At 35.7% G+C, this 21,160-nt stretch overlaps 1 protein-coding gene across 2 annotated transcripts in view; it reads left to right on the forward strand.

The window, feature by feature from the left end:
• The first annotated feature begins 10,601 nt into the window (after positions 1-10,601).
• kcnab2b (potassium voltage-gated channel subfamily A regulatory beta subunit 2b) overlaps positions 10,602-21,160 on the forward strand; it is an 84,219-nt gene continuing 73,660 nt past the window's right edge. Inside the window, exon 1 of one of the 2 annotated variants that reach the window (XM_073822897.1) lies at positions 10,602-10,690. The gene's annotated coding sequence lies outside the window, so the exon portion shown is untranslated. Of the gene's footprint in view, positions 10,691-17,754; positions 17,946-21,160 lie in introns of those variants that run through there. The other variant, XM_073822896.1, reaches the window with a different exon arrangement.

Here is a 21,160-nt window from a genome sequence, read left to right on the forward strand (position 1 = left end):
GGCATAATAAACAAGCATTTAACATTTAAAATAATTTTGTGTTTACACAGTTTTTTAGAGGTGGCATGAATGCAGTCTAGTAACTGGCTTTTAATATTTAACAGCAATAGTAAACTCACAGAAATGTGGTAACATTTAAAAATTTCATTTATAAAATACCATTGATAAAATGGATATGTGTATCTATATAGTTTTTAATGTTAATAACTAAAAGGAACAAATCTCACAGCTGAAAGCTTAATGTGTCTGATTTAGTAAGCGTGTGATGATAGACACATTTGTTTGGGAATCAGACTACACCTTTAGTGGGGGTGTATGAAAAAGTATAAAGAATCGATTTATTCGAGTCATTAGTTCAGGAATCAGACTACTTTGGTTGTGAAGTATAGCTAAGTCTGAAATCGCTCCCTATCCACTTTATAGTGCACTATTTTGGGTGTCTGCCATTTTGTAGTGGTGTCTTAAAGGGTTAGTTCACCCAAAAATGAAAATTAGCCCATTATTTACTCATCCTCCAGGCATCCTAGGTGTATATGACTTCCTTCTGTCAGATGAATCCAATTGGAGTTATATTAAAAAATATCCTGGCATTTCAAAGCTTTAAAACAGCATAGACGGGTGTTTCTCTTCATCAGTCCAACACAAGTCCAATAAAGGGCATCCAACCATAATCAAAAGGGCCTCACACAGCTCAAGGGGGTGAATAAAGACCTCCTGTAGTGAATCGATCTAAGAAAAATATCCATATTTAAAATAATCACCGTGTCGGCGTTGTGTATGCGCTGCTGCTGAGAAGTGATAAACGTGAACACGAGAGATCAAATCAAAACAAGTCACAAATGAATTGTACAAAATGAGGATTTGTAAAGAAAAATGTCGGAGGATTTCAATATAAGCCAAGAGGAGACTGGTTTTCCTTTGCTAAGGTAAGGAAGCTTTGCTTCCTTTGCTCCTGTAAACAAACGTTGGTTTGTGCAAAACTCACCGGCGCAATACCACCGTCCTTCGTCATCTGTCTGGAAGGGCTTCCGTATACAACCAGGTGGCGCAAGCTAAATTAAAGTGATTATCATGTTTTAAATATAGATATTTTTCTTTAAAAAATGCATTGAATGCTACAGGAGGCCTTTATTCACCTTCCAGAGCCGTGAGAGGCATTTTTTTAATGGGTGGATGCACTTTATTGGACTTGTTTTGGACTGATAAAGAGAAACACCAGCCCATGCAATTCCAAAGCTGGGAAATGCCAGGATAATTTTTAATATAACTCCGATTGGATACATCTGAAAGAAAGAAGGTGAACTTGGGTGAACTAACCCTTTAAAGCCCAAATATACTTTGTTTTAATACACCTGCACTAGCGTATGCGTATAGTCGAATGCATAGCCTTTTAAAGTGTACTCCATTTGATGTTGTGAGCGAATATGGTTTCTGAGTTTGGTTGTGTTGTGAGAATTTGCAGCGCGTTTCCGTATTTGTGTTTGTGTTGCGAGGACTTGCAGCGCCTGTGTTGTCAAACTGATGAAGATGTTTTCTTAATTTGTTGTCGTTTTTTCTGTTTGCATGTGTTTTCTTGTTTGCAGCGCGTTGGCCTCTCTCGGCCACCGTAGAAAACGCTGTAAAAGCATTTTAGCATTCTGTCTGCGTCAGCATTTACGTGATTCATAACTTTTGAAAATTATACAACTCATATAATGTGGTTCTCAGTTCTTCCCACAGTCACATTTATAGACACAACAGCTGTGTAATGGTTAAATCACTGACAGTAGCCCACAGAAGACATCAGGGAGCAACTGGGTGAGCAAATCCCATTGAAGTGGAGGCACCATGCACTGCACAAGCCTGAGATGGCAGCTGAATTCCACTGTCCTTCCGCCGCATCCCACAATGCACACGTAGCTGGCTACCGACACGCTTTGCTCTGTACGCTGCGTGAAAGAGGCCTGAGGACGGACACTCAGCTCCACTGACCTGCATTAGAAAAGTTCAGCCAGCCTTTCCAGCTGTGACGCATGGACAGTGACTGGATGTCTTCATTGGTCAATTGGCTGAAACATCAATTTTCACCCTTTTAAGAGGGACAAATAGCCGTTCAAAATTAAAACAAACTGAATCAGCGTGAAGCATCTTCCAAGTTCTTTCGGAGGCCTATCTAATTGTGATTACAGCAAAAATAGAAGATATTCAGTGAGCTGTAGCATTTTTTGTGTGTGTGTATTTTGAATTTCCTCTTTTAGATCTCATAATGCAAACAGTTGAAAAAGTACCAAAGTCTGTTTATTTTCTTTAGTGAATTCACAGAGCATTTTAATGTTTAAAAATGTGTAGGTTGTTTATACAATCTCCAAATTGCAAATAGCATTTTCTGGATCATCCCACTGACATCCATCTTTATGATGCAACCTGCTGGGCAGCTGCAGAGCAAAAATGTTTGTGATGGTGAGTGACTAACTGAAGACTCACATTTGACACAGTTGACTTGTCTAATGACATGTAGAATTGAACAGAGGCAAGAGAAGGATGTAGATAAGGAAACATCTGTCCTGTTCTTCAACTGTTCTCCTCTCCCATGTGGAAAGCCTGTTTCTCTATGCACATTTGTTTCCAATTCATCTGTGTTCAGTCAAAGGAGCTTTTTTTAACAGGAAGAGATGTTAGGGCACAGCCTGATTTCTTGTATCTTGATAGTACTTTTATTTATTTCTGAGTTTCTAGCAACCACATCTGCTGTAGAGTACAGAAGATTTGAATTGTTCAGCAGAAAGTGTGAAGACAAAATATAGTTTGCAAAGTTGATTCTGCCCAAATTATCCAAGGCTCTTTACAGTACTGTGATATGTGTGAATAATCTTGTGTTAATCATGTTCTCTCATTTAACATACAGTCTGAACTATGTTTAGAGCAGGGCCTCTCAGTGCTGGCTAATGAGGTGTTACAAACATGTAAACCAAGCCAAGTATTATCAGAAAAACCTCTGTTCTCCATTACCATTGCTATGTGAATCCACAGCACCATGACCAACAACCCAAATGCAAACATGTTGGCCGAGTATAAAAGTCAGGGAACGAGTACGAACAAAGAGAGTAAGGGGGGAAGAAACATTATACCATGATGTTTTGGGTGTAAATCTCCCATGTGTAAGGGGATTTTGAGGTTTTCAGAGGAAGGGATGGTAAATCGATGGAGTCCATATGTTAACGGAGGTCAGGGTCTTGTGTAAGTGACATTACGCATCGCAAAACCAGAGCCAGCTACCAGATGAAGGCAACTACAGCCTGTGTGGAAGCTACCACGTGAAACAAGGAGAAGAGATCCTGGTTAATTCATAAAAATAGTAGCTACAATAGAAAAGGATTAGTTCACTTCCAGAATTAAAATTCCTGTTAATTTACTCACCCCCATGTAATCCAAGATGTTCATGTCTTTCTTTCTTCAGTCGCAAAGAAGTTTTTTTTAGGAAAACATTCCAGGATTTTTCTCCATATAGTGGACTTCAATGGGGATCAGTTGGTTGAAGGTTCAAATTGCAGTTTCAATGGGCTCTACATGATCCCTGCCGAAGAATAAGGGTCTTATCTATTGAAACGATCAGCCATTTTTTTTAAAAAAATTAAAATTTATATACTTTAATACCACAAATGTTTGGCTCTTCGCGCATTACGTAGTTACGTTAGAAAAGTCAAGCATGCTTAGTTCATCATCTATGTACTTAGGCTCAAAAAGGTATGGTAGAGCTTCAAAATTGTCCGACATCGCTTTACCTTTTTTTGGTAAAGGGTGTTTACTTTTCTTTGCATGTTTGCGGTATAAACACTGGGTCAATCATTAAGAGCCAGGAGGGCAAAAACTTTTTAAACTTGAAGATCAGGGTAAATTTAACTTATTTTGTTTTCTGGGAAACATGTAAGTATCTTCTATAGCTTCTGAAGGGCAGTACTAAATGAAAAAAAAAATATATTTTTGCAATATAAGAAAAGTGAACACATCTTCATTCTTTTCGAAAGTTTTCACTCCATGGCTCTTAATGCATCGTGTTTCTTTCTGGAGCACCAGTGATTGTTTGAACCTTCTGTAATAGTTGCATATGAGTCCATTAGTTGTCCTCAGTGTGAAAAGTTGGATCTCAAAATCATACAGTCATTGTTGGAAAGTGTTCAAATACACAAAATTGCTGAAAAACCAAAGAATTTGTGGGACCTGAAGGATTTTTCTGAAGAACAGCGGGTAGTGTAACTGTTCAGGACAAACAAGCGACTCATAAACAACTTAATAAAAAAAAATAAAAAAAATTAGCTGTGGATCATTCAGGTAACAACACAGTGTTAAGAATCAAGTGTATGTGAACTTTTGAACAGTCATTTTTATAAATTCAACTATTATCTTCTCAACTATTATTTTCTCTCTTTGTATGATCCCTCTTATTTTGGTAAAATAATTAACATTTTGCAGATTCTGCAAGATGTAAACTTTTGACTTCAGCTGTAAATAGTAACATTACTTAAGTCTTCAGTGTCTCATGATCCTTCTTGGAAGCTACTGTGTGAAACAAGAAGAAGATATTGCTATTCATAATCCCGCGGCAGCACATTTGTGCATAAATATCTGTCTTTAGTCCAGAAGACCATATTAACAGTGGCTAAACTGTATTCTGTAACTTTTTGACTCATACCCTCATATCTCCACGGTATAACATTGTGTCCCACTTGATGCATAGTGAACTGGTGAATTTCCCTCTCCCACTACCAACTAAATAGCCTGTAAATCTAATCATGGGTTTATCCAGCCCTCCTCAGATTCCTCCTCAATGGCTCCTCTTGTTTCCCCATTCGAGAGGATCGCGCTATGCAACATTTCATCACCATCGCCTCATAAAGACATCAGTCTCTCCCATGATGGCGGGAAGAAGGAGGGACACTGTGAGCAGTGAAGCTGTGAGTCATTGCTATAATCCCAGTGTCTTTATTACTCGGTATGGCAACATTTCCTACAGCTGCGTGCTGCCGCGGGATCAGTTGTCTCTTCGGCGCAGGAGGAGGCTCTTTCCTGTGGGTGTTGTAATGGAGGCCAAGGGCAGCTAGCTGAAGGTGTTGATTTGAAGTTAGGTGCGAGTGATACAAGGCATGTGGGGCTGGTCTAGGGACAGAGAGAAGAAACTCCAAAAGCTCTACAGGCGTACATGTCATGCATATTGTATCTAAGACATGTTGAAAGCATAATAAAAACACTGCATTATGTGGAGCAACACAGTGGTTTGTGCTGCCGATCTGGAAATTGGGCAGTTTAAGTTATTTTAGAGGCTTTTAAAGGGTATGGAAGGAGCTGCTTATTGAGCTTAAAGGGTTAGTTCACCCAAAAATGAAAAGTCTGTGATTAATTACTCACCCTTATGTTGTTGTCGAAGATGAATGATGGTCTTATGGGTGGAGCAGCATGAGGGTGAGTAATTAATAACAGAATTTTTAATTTTTGGGTGGACTATGAGCTCGTTTCTGCCACTGAATAAAAAATAAAAAAGATAATTGCGACTTTTTATCTCATAATTCTGACTTTTTTTCTTGCAAGTGTGAGTGGGTAATTCTGACTTTTTTCAGAACAGATATAAACACAATTGTGTGAAATAAATAAGAATTGCGAGATATAAACTCGTACTTCTGACTTTTTTCTCACAATTGCGACTTTGTATATTGCAATTCAGATGTTTTTTCTTAGAATTGTGAGATATAAATGTAATTTTTAAGTAAAGTGCAGTTCTGAGGGAAAAAAACCCTGATGTTTTCGCAAGTTTATATCTCACAGTTCTGACTTAACTCACAATTGCGAGTTTACATCACACAATTTACTTAATTTCTTAATTTCTCAGAACTGCACGTTTATATCTCACAATTGCAACTTTATTATATTTAATATAGTCAGAATTGCGTGTTTGTATCATTTTTATTTAGTGGTGAAAACGGGCTTCCATGCTAATTTTCTTTTTTTTATTACCTTTTTCAGCAGGAAAATTTGTCTTAATATAGTTATATTTCCTAGATTACCCATACTAAAAGTTAATAAAATACTATAGCTGTATCATTTTATTTTGAAAAATCTGACCCAAAACCAACACATTTTAGATTACATAATATTTCCATGACATTATATAATGTACAATACCATTCAAAAGTTATAAAAAAATCTTTTTAAAATGTCTTACCATTTATTTGATCAAAAATACAGTACAAACTGAAATATTACATTTCAAAATTTCTATTCGAATACATTATGAAAAGTAATTTATTCCTTTCATCAATTATTAAACAATTGTGCTGCTTTATATATTTTTTTTTTTGAAAACTGTGATACTTTGTTTAGGATTCTTTAATGAACAGAAAGTTTAAACAAATAGCATTTATTTTAAATAGAAACTTTTGTAACATTGTAAGTCTTTCCTGATCAATTCAATACATTTAAAAAAAAATTATAGTGGGATTTAGATATTAATCTGATATAAATCATTTGTGACCCTGGACCACAAAACCAGTCATAAGTGCAAATTTGTCGAAATTGAGATTCTTACGTCATTTGAAAGCTGAGTAAATAAGCTTTCCATTTATATATTGTTTGTTAAAATAAGACAACGTTTGTTTGAGATACAACTATTTGAAAACCTGCAATCTGAGGGTGCAAAAAAATAAAAAAATTGAGAAAATCGCCTTAAAAGTTGTCCAATTGAAGTTCTTAGCAATGCATATTACTAATCAAAAATCAAGTTTTTATATATTTATGGTAGAAAATGTACAAAATATCTTCATGGAACATGATCTTTACTTAATATGCTAATGATTTTTGGCATAAAAGAAATAATAATTTTGACCCATACTATGTATTTTTGGCTATTGTTACAAATATACCTGTGCTACTTAAGACTGGTTTTGTGGGCCAGGGTCACATTTGAGGATGACAAGATTGTGATCATCTTTAAACCACCGAAATATTATTTTAACGCTTTCAGATGTTCATTATAAATATAGAGAGCAAACTAATACTGAATTTAAATTTAAACAAATTACACTTTAAAATCTAATAGTGTAATTGATTTTAATTTATTACCCACATGTCTGAGTAACCACATTTCTAGGTCATGTCTAATTGATTTGAATTTCTTAGTGAAATTGTTTATTTTGATGACAATGACAACAGTAGTTTGTTACAAAGACAAAGAGTCTTGCAAAAACATGCAAAGTTTTAAATGATGCTGCACAATACAGTGAATTGTTCATTTCTGCTGTGTAGGCGAAGTCAGATTCATTGAGAACAAATTTGAATTGATCATAAAAAAAAGATGTTTTTATTTGCAGGACGGAAAAGAATAGCTCAGAGTAATTAGTTTACAAAAGGCTTTTTGTTCTTTCCCTCCCTGCGTCTGGAGCGGCTTTCCCCTGCTTTACGACAACAAAGAGGGCTAGAAAAGAAAGTTGGGTGTTTAGGAAGATACTGTGCTATGGCTGATTTAAGTTTGCAGTGTTTTGCAGATGGCACAGCGGGTGCGTTTGCATTGTTAGTATTTCTCAATCTAATCCCCATTCTTATGAGGTTACCTGGTTTACAAGCAAGTTTAATAAGCGTTCCCTCACTATGATCATGTGCGCATCATAAGCTTCTTTTGTGGGAAATAAAATAAATAAATCAAAACGCCTGTGTAGGGAGAAATAGCTGGTGAATCTCTGCGGTGAGACCCTAAAGCCCAGCTGCATATTTTGGTAATCACCACAGAGGCTGCTGGATTTGCACACACTCATAGAAATAGGCTCGCTCAAGCCTCCTAAATCTTAATTTAATCCGTTGTTTCAGCGAATGCTTTTAAGGCACCCAGCTATTAAATATATCAATGTAACAATGTAACTGCTTACTTATTAAATGTCCATTGGATTCTATAAATACGGAAAAACAAATTAAATGTGTGGGTATTTTATTTGATTTATATGCACTCCTATATGTTCTCTTTATTTTATTTAAAAATGTTTATTTGGTTGTATAGTTTTGACATCAAATAAATACACTTAACTGAAAAATACGTAATTATTTTGACATATTTTTATCAACACACTTGTGAAGTCAATTTTCCTGCAAGTTACTCACTCTTAACTGAGCAAATACTACCATCTAGTGGAAGAATTGAGAGCTTTTAAATCATAGTCCTGGAAGTCTCAAACACACTGCATATTTTGGATGTATTCCATAGAGGCTCCAAAACCTAAATTTGGTGTTTTATTGTCAAAATTGTTCTAGTATACCGAAACTTTCTTGAAAATTAACACAATGCACTGCAAAACCCGAAGAGCAGCTCCTATCAGGAAATGCTGTCATGTTCTTCAAGGATTAGTTCACTTCCAGAATAATAATTTCCTGGTAATTTAATCACCCCATGTCATTCAAGATGTTCATGTCTTTCTTTCTTCAGTCGAAAAGAAATTAAGGTTTTTAAGGAAAACATTCCAGGATTTTTCTCCATATATTGGACTTCGATGGTGGCTAATGGGTTGAAGGTCCAAACTGCAATTTCAATGCAGCTTCAAAGGGCTTTACACAATCCCAGCCGAGGAATAGGGGTTATCTCTAGCGAACTGATCTGCCATTTTCTAAAAAAAACAAATAATAATAATAAACTGTAATTGCTCATCTTACACTAGCTTGACTTGCATGTAATCAATTTTTTTTAAGAAAATTACTGATTGTTTCACTAGATAAGACACTTATTACTCGGCTGGGATTGTGTAGAGCCCTTTGAAGCTGCAATGAAATGCCAGTTTGGACCTTCAACCCATTGACCACCATTGAAGTCCACTATATGGAGAAAAATCTTTAAATGTTTTTTCTCAAAAACCTTAATTTATTTTCGAGTGAAGAAAGAAAGACATTAACATCTTGGATGCAAGGGGGTGAGTAAATTATCAGGAAAGTGAACTAATGCTTTCAGCCTCTCAAAAATAGAAAAAAAAAAAATCATTTTACACTATACATCTTAAGTTAAAAAATACATAAACTAATTATGAAGGAATTTGAACTAATGAGTTGCGTGAACAATTCAGTGATTAAAGGAGTACTTCACTTTCAGAGCAAACATTTACAGATAATACACATCCTCTTGTCATCCAAGATGTTCATGTCTTTTTTTCTTCAGTCGTAAGGAAATTATGTTTTTTGAGGAAAACATTTCAGGATTTCTCTCCATATAATGGACTTCTATGGTGCCCCCGAGTTTGAACTTCCAAAATGCAGTTTAAATGGCTCTCAGCTGAGGAAAGAAGGGTCTTATCTAGCAAAACGATTGGTTATTTTCTAAAAAAAAATTACTTGTCTTGTCTAGCTCTGTGTGTACTCTGTGTAGAGATTAAAAAGTATATAAATTGTAAATGTTTTTAGAAAATAACCGATCGTTTCGCTAGATAAGACCCTTCCTCGGCTGGGATCATTTGGAGCCCTGCTGGGATCATTGGAATCTGCATTTAAACTGCATTTTGGAAGTTCAAACTCGGGGGCACCATAGAAGTCCATTATATGGAGAGAAATCCTGAAATGTTTTCTTCAAAAAACATAATTTCTTTACGACTGAAGAAAGAAAGACATGAACATCTTGGATGACAAAGGGGTGAGTACATTATAAAAAAAAAATTCTAAAAGTGAACTAATCCTTGAATTTGGAATGCCTCTTGGCCAATCAAATTCTGGAATGAGAATGTAGGGTATTTTGGACTGGAACTAACTAGAAACAAGTGTGCAGCCATCTTTAGAAATTTAGTCTTTATACTCATGTTTTTGCAGTACCTAGCATCATTGCATCATTGTTCACAAGCAATTAGCTGATGAAGTGGATTTAGGCTTCTTATTGTAAAATTTTAAATTAAAATTATTTAGGCTACTTAAATGTCCAATACTAATACGTCAAATCAAACTTGTATAAACTGGTTTAAAGTGTTTTCCCAGCTGAAGAAAAAAATAATACAAACCATTACTGAAATTCTAATGGTTTCCACTACAAATAACATTATAAAAACAATCACCTTGTAACCATTAAATTATGGGATGTATTCTATAAGGATTTAGTGGTTTTATCAAGCCACCAATAGAAGGCGATCAATTAGGTAACCAGTAGAAACCCACAGGGTTCATTACAGTTTCCATTAAAACCAATACAATTCCAATTATAACCAGTAAAACCATTACAAGTTTTGTGATGGTGTCTATTTTTTTTTTCAGCAGGGTTAGCATGGCATATAGACTGTTATCACTTTACCTTGTCTTTTGTGTGTCATTTCTATCGGCAAATGCTGTAGTGAGCTGCAGAAATATTTTATATCACGTCTGGTTTTAATCTGTAAAGAAACACAAGACTCTGTTCGCGTGAAAGAATTAGCCAGTAATTGCATTTCTGACTATCGTTGGACGCTATACTAGCCACCGCGGTGACGTCATGTCATAACGTTTAGTGGATTACCTCACACACCGCGACTCTCACAAATGGCGTCATAAACACCGGTTTGCTTCCTACCGCTGCACTGTTGCCCAATGACAGCTGCTCGCGTGCATTCGTGGCGCGTAGCTTTGCGCTAGAGGTGAGAGCAGCGGGAGTTGTGCAATGTCTGTTGTTGTTTTATATTAGGAATTCCCCGACATCATCTCACAGCGAGAACGCATGTTTCACATTTGAGAGGTAAGGGAGCTCGCGTGTGCACGAGAACACAAATATGTGTTTACAACTCTAAGCGCCAGCACATATTTGCAGACAACAGTCATACTTTGAAAAGCAGATACGTGAAATGTATTTAACATTATAGCAAAATATATTGTTTATAGGTCCACCCTTGGTGCATTCTTCCCTGTCAAGGACAATAAGGGATATTTATGAAAAAACATTAAAAGGTTTATAAATCAGCCTGCTCCTGTGCCGCGTCATCCTGCAAGACCTCTTTGACCCTGATGACCTAACCTTGTACATGACTTTACTTGTATTTTTCGAATTGAATAAGTGTCTTCTTTAACTTTTGCATAGTAATTGCTGATTTTTATACATTGAATATTTCGGGTAGCTCAAATGTAAACAGTTTTAGTGGTAGGTGTAGGCTAACCTTCATTAATCTAATGGTAAGATCACCTGGTTGTAGCCCCATGACAAGACAAGGTAACATTTCCTTAACCGTGCACTGTCCTGTGTGCTGTTAAGCATTGGAGCAGAACATTATCCTCTTTACCTTCTGACTCTTTGTATTGGTTTCCAAGGTTGTCATTGCGTTTCATTGCTTTGCTTAATGTGATCTCTGGAGACTGTTGTTTAAGTAGATGTATTAATTGATACATTATTTAATACATTAGGGCTTTAGTCATTGGGACTCCTATAATGAAGTGACATAAATAGAGATTCAAAGTTTGTCTCTACCAAATTTGTTATTGATTTTTATTAGACATTTTTTCATTTATTGCAGTGTTGCCAAGTCAGCGTTTTTTCTGTGGAATTAGGCTACTTAAACACTATTGCCACAGGTTGTTTTTCATGTCCACCGGTTGAAGTGACCCCAATAACGTATTACGTATCCCCTGCAACGCGTTTTTTAACAAGAGACTTTAAACGTATAGTGTTTTCACCACGCATCATGAATTGGCCATATTGGCGGCACTGAACGTAAACAGTGCCACTGAACCAAAAAAAAAACAAAAAACAATTTAGCTGATTATTGCTGTTGAAATGATCAATTATGGTTGTAATAATCGGCCGGACTAGGAACTAAATTTGGAGTACTATATACTGCCAAAGGTTGTAACAAATCAAGGAGAAGAGTGCAAAAAAAGGAATAAAAGGCATTTGGCCAAACTAAATCAAAATTACCAGGGCAAGTATTTTGACAACATTTGTGTTTGTTCTTATAATTTCCAGGCAGGTAGGTGAAATATTAGGCTAATATTTTAATTAATACTACTCATATGTATCTTTACCACCTATTAACTATACTTTGTCATAACATTGTACTCTTTCCTGTTTACTAAGTGCTTCTCTATATGATTTAGCAGCTTTTTTTTCCCCGAGGTTTAGACCGCATAAATTAGCAGAACAACCTATTCAGTAGTTAATTAACCATGCAATCTATGCTGTTATTTACATCCAAGTGTCGCCAGTATGTCCGCACATCCGGGTAACTGACCAAATCAAGTGCAAACCCTCTGTTGGGCTAATTTTGGCCGGGTTTAGTTGTAAAACCTGGCAACCCTGATTTATTGGTTGATATTGAATATTTAATTGTCCATGCTCAGTTTCTCTATTTATACATTTAAATGACCTTGGCTGTCATCTCCTGGTCACTTAAAGTTGGTCTTTAACAACATTAACATTTTTAATAACACTGTTAAATGTAATCTTTAGCAAATCTCTAAATAAATACTGTACATTATAATGCTATGACAGTGAAGCAATTGCAAATGAGAGACGATCACACACGACTTAAAAGCAGTATAGCTTTTATTATGCCACAGTCGACCGCTTCCGCTTCTTCTAATCATGTGTATGTGAGGTAAAACAGCGCTGTTTTATCATACTAGAGACACTTGAGTGTGTTGAGAATTCTGTTATGCTACTCTGCGTTCGTCACCGTTCTGATATGACACATAACAAAATAAAGCGTTTTTAGCGTTTCCATGTTTCCTACAAAATAAAACCGCGAATTGAAGGTGTTTGACGGCATTGGCAAGTGACGCAATGACGGTCCGTTACACTAGTTAAATTCTTATTTCTCTGGGTTTAAACATTGTTGGAAACATTTGGGAGTAATGTTAGTACCAAACAAAATATATAACACTATTCTAGTGTTTTTTGATATTTTAATCAAAAAATCTTACCTATTGTTCCTTTAAGAGTAAAAACTCACATTTTAACTAATATAAGACATGATTGCATTTAATTGGAAGTGGATGTGATTGTCCTAGTTTGGTGTAAAATAGTTTTGTATTTGTTAAAAATGTTCTTGACGCTTTTAAAAATGTTAATAACATCATTGGATTTATTGTAACTTTTTTCACAACAAGGCATCAAATTTCTGTTTTCAAGGCAAGTGACACATCAGTATTTGACCTCTAAATGAAATTTAATATCCATTGTCAGAGAATACTTGAAAACATATTACCAGTCACTGCTTTTTTTGTTGTTGTTGCTCAATGCTATTGACCTTGGTAAAAAGACGCTTGTTCAAAACATGGTCCAGAGAATGAATCTGTCCACTCAGCACACCTTATTCTTTTTTAATGCCAAAGCTGAAGCAGCAGTAAAGCCCATTATGAACTTTGAATAAAACATTTTGGCAAATGCATTGTGCATGGTAACATATCTAAATTAAATATACTGTTTAGTCAGATTTCAGGTGATTTACTGTAGGTTTTGACAGGACATGTTTGATTATTTGGTAACACTTTACAACATGAACTAGTTAACCTAGTTAACATGAACTAAGAATGAACAATACTTCTACAGCATTTGTTAATCTTAGTTAATTTCAGCATTTACTAATACATTATCAAAATCACAAGTTGTGCTTGTTAGTTAATGCACTATGAACTAACAATGAACGACTGTATTTTTATTAACTAACTACAAATTCATTGTTTGTTCATGTTAGTTACTACATTAACTACTGTTAACAAATGACACCTTATTGTAAAGTGCTACAGATATGTATTTATCCATAGCTTTAAAGGTTCAGTTTCCTCACAAGGTTTTTTGCATGACGTAAGTGGTGTGACATAAAAGACTTCAGCTGCTCGAAGCAAGTCTATCATCATGATCTGTAAGACCCGAAGTGACAGAGAGGATGGAAATGTTCCTGTCTCTGTACTTCAAGGACAGGGCCTGTAGCTGAGCTTTGCCATCACCTACTTCAGCAGCTATCACCTCTATTTCTAGTGACGCTCCTTGAGCTGTGGGTGCGAGTTTCAGTAAAGTGTTGAATGTTTAGTTGGATGGAACAAACCCTATGATGCAGCGTCACCTTATACAGCCCAGACAGAAACTGGAGCTTATCTATAGAAAGTGTTCCTTCACCTCTGTATCCCTGGAAGCAAAGTGATAGTTTAGCCTGCTGGAACCTGTAATATGATGAGGTATTTCAGTGTTCCATGTTAGCACACATGCATTGTCATTGAAGTTTATGAAGTTGGATTTTAAGAATATTTGGTTCCATATTTTGTCATTCAAACTGATAGTTCACCCAACAATGAAAATTACGCCATGATTTAATCGCCTTCAAGCCATCCTACACTGTAAAAGTTTTCACCAGTTTCAACTTAAAAACTTAAGTTCAGCAGCTGCCTTAAAATTTTTAGTTAGATCACCTTAAAACTACAAGTCTTTTCAACTCACAACAACAAAATAAGTCAAAATGACTTGTACTTTTAAATTGATTTAACCTAAAATGTTAAGGCATCTGCTGAACTTAAGTTTTTAAGTTGAAACTGGCGAAAACTTTTTTCAGTGTAGGTGTATATGACTTTTAGATGATCATACAATCGTACACACACACACACACATATATATATATATATATATATATATATATATATATATATATAAAAATGGCCTGGCTTTTTTTAAAGCTTTTAATGACAGTGAATTGTGGTTGAAATTTTGAAGTCTAATAAAATGTACCCATCCATCATAAAAAGTGCTCCACACGACTCCAGTGAGAATATGCTAGTCTTGTGAGAATAAAGTTTTGTTTACAACAAAGAAAAAACTCTTGGCTTATATTGAAATCATCCCACATATTTCTTTACAAATCCTCGTTTTGTACTTCTAATTTGTGACTGGTGTTTTGTTTTGCTCTCTCCACTGCGCTTTTGTGTTCGTCACTTCTCACCAGAGCCTACACGACGCTACATCCTGCTAGAGATTACAGTTTATAAAGTTTTAAATATGAATACTTTTAATTAGCTTCAGAAGGCCTTTATTAACCCCCGGAGCCTTGTGGAGTACTTTTTATGATGGATAGATATACTTTATTGGACTCCAAAATCTCAACAGCCCTTCACTGCCATTATAAAGCTTAGAAGAGCCAGAACATTTTTTAAATATATCTCTTGATTGTATTCGTCTAAAAGAAGAAAGTCATATACACCTAGGATGGCTTGAGGGTGAATAAATCAAGGGATAATTTTCATTTTTGGATGAACTGTCCCTTTAAATTACTATTTAATACCAAGGGCAAGTAACCTGAGGTTAAGTGACTGGCTAAAGGTGACGACTCTTGAATTTTAGTTGTAAAAGCTCTGCAAGGTTGTATTCAAACCCGGACATGCCAGAGTCTCATCACTATTACAGAATAAAACTAGTTTTTATCTAGTGGAGAATTACTATATAGAAAACAAAACTAAACACATGTTAAAGCTAAAATCTTGACATTTTAAATCTGTAGTTTTTCATGCTTATGGTACTTGATGGGGTTATCTCTGTTAACATCCAAGACAATTTAGTTTACAAAATATAACAATCATTTGAAAGGACAGTGTTAGAACTTTTTCTTTTAGCTGTTATTTACTTGCCCTGTAAATCGATCATGATCCCAGACAGTATATCCATGAAGCATGCTGGGTAGTAGACACAATGATTCAGCATGAATGTTTTGTCAGAGTTCATGAAAAGACAAAAGTCAGTTGAAGCAGGTAGATTGCTTATATGATCCACAGCTCAGATAACTCAAAATACGGGTTGTTTATTGCCACTGATGGTTCCATGAAGAACCTTAAACATCCTTTGAACCTTTCCATTCCACAAAAGGTTCTTTATAGTGGAACTATAAGACTAAAAATAGTTCTTTTTGAGAACTGTTAACAGACATTTTCTTTGGGGAACCTATAATAGCTCCCCAAAAGGCATAATTACTGCAAAAACTAACTTTTTGAACCAAAATTTTTAAGAATGTAGAATCAAAATAGTTCATTCGAATTAGAAGAGCTGTGGGAATTTTTAGATAAATCATATAATTGGCTTAAAATCACACATAAATTGTGTACAACTATTTGTGATAGTTTAATACAGGGGTCCCCAAACTAAGGCCCCCATTTGGACCGGCCCTCTGAACAATGCCAAAAAAATGAAAAATGAAAAATTTTAAATATATGTTTTACTTATATCGGTATTTGATTATAAAGGTTGGCTTTCAAACTAAAATTTCCCTTAGTTATTAACATAGCCTAATTATTTGTTAAATTCACCAACAGAATGGTACATTCAACATAATGTGTCATCGCAATCGAACGGGTGATGCGCGAGACAGCTAGAAAATTCAGAGTGATGACAAAATTACTCAATAGCATTTGAGGTGAAACTAGCGCTGCTTGTGGGACAGGTGCGAAAGCAAGACTTCACTCATCTCCAAGTTACCCAAAGTTTTTCAGCTGAGAAACCAGTGGCCTCATTCCCAGTTGAAAAGTCTGTGGAAGTGCTGAAAATGATGAAGGCAGGGTTTGACATGTGATTCAAAAAACAGTGGATTCTTGAATTGATTTTGCTTGACATGCCTCTCAAGGCTGCGATTCTCTCTGTTGGTTGTGCATCTTTTTCTTCTACATTTTTTCCTTCCACTCAACTTTCTGTTAACATGCTTGGATACAGCACTCTGTGAACAGCCAGCTTTTTTGGCAATGAATGTTTGTGGCTTACCCTCCTTCTGGACAACTGTCAGATCAGCAGTCTTCCCCATGATTGTGTAGCCTAGTGAACCAAACTGAGATACCATTTTACAGCTCAGGAGGCCTTTTTGCAGGTTTTTTGAGTTGATAATCTGATCAGCATGTCACCATATTCTAATTTGTTGAGATAGTGAATCGGTGGGTTTTGTTAAATGTGAGCCAAATCATCACAATTAAAAGAACCAAAGAATTAAACTACTTCAGTCTGTGTGCATTAAATGTGTTTAATACACAAGTTTCACAATTTGAGTTGAATTACTGAAATAAATTAACTTTTCCATGACATTCTAATTTACTGAGATGCACCTGTATATCTTTTGAAAAGAAATGATCAGTTGTCTGTGTGGTGCATAACAAAATAAACTATTCTAGCATTAAAACTTAGAATAAATACAAGTAAAATTAAAATAAAATAATAATAATAATACTAGTAGTCAGTCCGGCCCATGGTATTTTCTTTTATAAACCGACCCGGCCCCCATTAAAGAAAAACAGTTTGGGGACCCCTGGTTTAATAAATTACATATTGTCATTTCAAGGCACAATGTGAAATTTTAGTAAGAATCTTTTGCATCATAAATCAGCTCTACTAGCCAAGCACCACACTTTTAGAAAGCAAATCATTAGCGACAGATTTTTATCTTTAATTTTTCTAATACAAATTTATCTTCAAAGAGTGTTTCGCAAAGCAATGTGTTTGTTAGATCACCATTGGATCATCACAGAAACGGTCAGCAGGCAGTAAAGTCAATCAAGCAAGATGAAACGTGTATATAATTGTTCAGTTAATTCATATTTAGTCCATTTTATACATGTTTTGTTTGCCTGATGGTTCAATTGACATTGTCACAGTATCTCCAGTCGACCTACATCTATAGTACAAGGCTGCTCTGAATGGCTTTTGTTTAGTTTACTCAGCATTCAAATAACAGCGTTTATTATACTTTTGTGTTTCACCCTCAAATACTTTCCCTCACATTCACATAGGCACACACACACATTCAGAGTTGATGATCTGCATAGCCGGGTAGCAGATTCGCTGAGCTTGGAGAGGAATACATTACTGCAAGCCAAAGCACTGGCAACATCCTGAACGCACTCCTCCCTTTCTCTCTCTTCCCGGTCTGTCTCTTCCTTTCTCTATCTTACACCTTTCAGAAAGGATTCTGCTCAGCCCATCTGTGTTTCAACAGTGAAAGCCAAGCTGGAGTTATCAGGCAGAAACACAGCACAAGACACCGGTGAGTGTGCAACTGCAGTGTGTCTTTTTATATGTGCTAGAGTCGTATGTAGTCTTTTTTCCATGTTTAATGCCAAAATCCTTTGTTCTTTCTTTGATGCTCAGTTAGAGTTGCTAAACCAGTGGGAAGTAACCTTACCAAATGTCCCGTCTGGTAATGTTAGAAGAGATGTATTGCGTCCTTATTTGTACGCTGATGCATCCCTCATGTTTTAGCACTCTGTAGGTGATCACTGTCTACTTTTGCAGAGTTTTGGCTTCAGTTCAAACTCTGCACTGTGATTGGCTCACTGCAGTCATAGGGTTGCTAGGTGCCTCATATATTCAGTTATACTGTATTTTCACTGAAGTGAGATGATTGTGTTAGTACAGATGATCTATCCTGGAGTACATGAAAAGAAAAGGAGGGCAGCAGGTACTACAATGACTGGACTTTCAGCTTAGCTTTGTGCTGCTCTACATGTTGAAGATTTAAAGGGATAGTTCACCCAAAAATGAAAATTCTGTCATCATTTACTTTCATGTTGTACTAAACCTCTATGACTTACAGTAGAAGATATTTTAGATATTAAAAGTCTTAATTTGGATTTGGATTAGACTGATTTGGATTGATATTAAGGTGAGCAAAGGTGAGTTTTGGGTGAACTGTCTCTTTAAAAGTGTTGTTGTAAGCATTATTAAGTTGAAATGCATTTAAATGTATTTATTAGACTGTTTATAAAGTTCTTAGTTATGCATCATACCATACCCATTTATTATATGGCACTGAAGTTTTTCACAATTGATTTTCAGATCCTTATGAATTCCTATAACACATTCTATGTGATCTGTATTCTATATATTAGTACATATAGAATACTGTATTCTGGCACTGTAAGGAGCTTGATTCAAGATAAATGTGTTGTTTGATGCCTAATACATTATTTTACATAATACTTTCTTATGTGTGAATGTTTTGGCTTATAGCTCAATCCTCAAAATCTTAAAATGCGATGTAGACTTTTGCACATACATCCAATCTGCTGCAAGCACTTTCAGTATTATCACTTATTATAATATTATTATATTAATAGATCAGTGACATTGTTCAGCATATAGACTGCAAAAACAAGACTAATGTAAAGTTTGTCTGTTATTATTAAAATGATTAATAAAATGATAAAATTTAACTTTCATTCCCATAAGGGTTTAAACTTCACATTCAGAGTTACAACTTTTAATGTAATTTGCTGAGTCAGTGACTGTATGAATGTGTGTGTGAATAATTTAATTTCATAAATTCAAGTGAGATTTTTAGACAACCAAGTGAATTAATATTTTGTAATTGTACTAGTTATTTCTCAGCAGTCAGCACAGATCATAAGTTAACAAAATGAAAAAAAACCCCTAAGCATTTATTAATTATTCTACATTTCCAACCATGCTTTCAGATTTTATTATTTCCAGCATAACATCAACAGCAAAGGACATGTCTATGTCCAGGTTTCAGTTCGGACTAAAGTGGGCAAACCACAAACTTCTTGTAAATTTTTTCTCAGGTTTTGTGCCTCGTTTTAGCTGAGACTGTAACAAACCACTTATGATTGATTTTGTAGTTAACCGATGGAAAGAGAGAGAGAGAGGCAGAACAGAAAAAACAGCTTGGATGCATTCCTAATTAAGACTGGCATGAGGGCAGCCAGCACTTTCTGTGTTCTTCAGCCTTTCTTAAAAGCCCTTGGGGAAGTGGGATGTCTACAATAGACAGTGACCACCACTCAGCTCATCTCTAACATAAAGCAGAGTTAGGAGCTACCCCACAAAAGGAGTTGAAGGAGTGGTGAGAGAGAGAGAGCGAGATCATGCTGACAATGCAGTACACTGCCCAGAATCCTGATGAGGCAACAGTGAGGCTTCACTGCATTATGATTTCAAAGCCTGCCCCACCTCTCTCTCTCCAAACCTGACTCACTCTATATGTCTGAAGGGTGGATCACTCTGTTTCCCTGCCTACTTTGTTTCAGCTAGCTGTTACGTAACCTTATTGCATGCTGTAAACATTGATACAGATGATAAATGGAATAATGGTCTGTTGCCATTTTTAAATAATAGAACTTACATGCACAGGCAACTTAATAGAAGTTATTTATGAGTTGGGATATTGTAATTATGACATCAGACACATTCATGCCAAAATAATGGTATCTCATATTTTGTCGATAATGATAATTAGACAATATTTTGCTAAGCGTGTTGTTATGCTGGTAACTTGGCAGGTAAGGTTTGCTGTGGTCAGCTTTTGATATTCTTCATATTCTGTGAGGTGGTTAGTTTGCAGGAGTAAGAGAAATTAACTTTTCCAATTGATTTTTATGGGCATTTTTACATTCATTAGGCCATTTTTACCTTATTAAATGTATGCATAATTTTTTTGTGTGGAAAAAAAAGGTAAAATATACTTAAACCAAAAAGTGAGTGAGTGAGTCATTCATTCAGCAGATTTGTTCAAAAGGCTGATTAATTCAGTAACGAAACATTTTCTGCAAATCAGTTGTTTTGGCTTTGTGTGCGGCTATTTTTAATAATTGAGCAGAAACAGGAACTGTTTGTCTAAAATGTAAGTCAGTTAATATTAGCTTATTGTTCATTGAGTCAAATCACGTGCAATCGTGTTAATATTTGGAGAAAAACTGTATTCTTTGTACTATATTAACTAAAGGGTGTGTTCACACTTGTCATGTTACTTTGATTAAAACGAACTCTAGTGCGATTGCTCTGTTAGTGCGGTTTATTTGAGTAAGTGTGAACGCTGCCATCTGACCCTGGTGCCACCAAACAAGTGGACCGAGACTGCTAAAAAAATGGATCTTGGTCCGCTTCCAAACAAACTGGTGTGATTTGAAATAAATATGAATGTAACAAAGGCCAAATACTTCTAAATGAACCAAAAACAGAATGTAATGATAAGATGCAATGCTATGCAACATGATTTCATGAAGGGAACAAGTGGTGTATACAAAACAAAATGAGCACAGGGGAAATGTGAAGCAAATATACGTCAATCAGCCAGACCAATCAGGTTGTGAATGTATCGCTATGCCTTTAGGGTTCGGTATTTTTAGCGTTCACACTGGCATTTTTGATAAAACCTAAGTGGACTGGGACCAAATGTATCATTTTCCTTTTTGGCCCGGACCAAATGAACCAAACGAACCAAACTACAAGTGTAAACATAAT

The sequence above is a fragment of the Garra rufa genome, chromosome 18, assembly GCF_049309525.1.
Source record: "Garra rufa chromosome 18, GarRuf1.0, whole genome shotgun sequence".
Taxonomy (NCBI): Eukaryota; Metazoa; Chordata; class Actinopteri; order Cypriniformes; family Cyprinidae; genus Garra; species Garra rufa.